Below are 653 nucleotides of genomic sequence, written 5' to 3'. Positions count from 1 at the left end.
CGTTGGGCGGGGCGGAGGGAGCGCGCTTCCGGCCTAGCGCTTCCGTGTGGCAGGCGTTGCCATGGGGACGGCAGGCCCCAAGCCTGCCTCGCGTAGCCGCCTTTGCCTTCCTGCCTCGAGGAGGTGTCAGAAGGAAAATGCACGTTATTATTATTACGTTTTACAAACCCACAGGACTACTGTATACATCGGATCCAACATTTAATATTTAATTTTAATGAATGCCCTATCATGGATCTCGCAGGCGGCTCTCAGCAGTCTCCTGGACATAGATACCGAATTCCTGAAGACTCCAGGACAGTCGTGGAGGGTGGCACCCTTGCACTCCTGTGCGGAGCGGTTGTAAGCAACGGTGCCAAAAAGCAGCACGGGAGAAAGAGGCGTGGTGACGGCTGGCCGACTCGAGGAAGATCATAAAAAATGCAGGAACGAGCAAAACGACTGAAAAACTGGAGAGCACTGACTGTTCGTCAGCCCAGCGGGAGCGCCGTCGGAGACCAATCAACCTTTCTGAGCTTTCAACACTGAACACAGATCCGAGTTGTGTTTTCGGCATTGCCTTTGGGACCTGGAGGACGGCTCGCTGGCGTCAGCCGTACGAAACACACACCCCGGCAGCCTGTGTATCAAAAGCAACGGCAACCAGATACCTC

General features: G+C 55.0%; 1 protein-coding gene across 1 annotated transcript in view; it reads right to left on the bottom strand.

Moving 5' to 3' along the window:
• DCTN3 (dynactin subunit 3) overlaps positions 1-653 on the bottom strand; it is a 13039-nt gene that overhangs the window by 9737 nt on the left and 2649 nt on the right. The window lies entirely within an intron of this gene.

The sequence above is a fragment of the Alligator sinensis genome, unplaced genomic scaffold (assembly GCF_000455745.1).
Source record: "Alligator sinensis unplaced genomic scaffold, ASM45574v1 scaffold783_1, whole genome shotgun sequence".
In the NCBI taxonomy this organism is placed as follows: Eukaryota; Metazoa; Chordata; order Crocodylia; family Alligatoridae; genus Alligator; species Alligator sinensis.
This window is presented reverse-complemented; position numbering and strand designations above follow the sequence as displayed.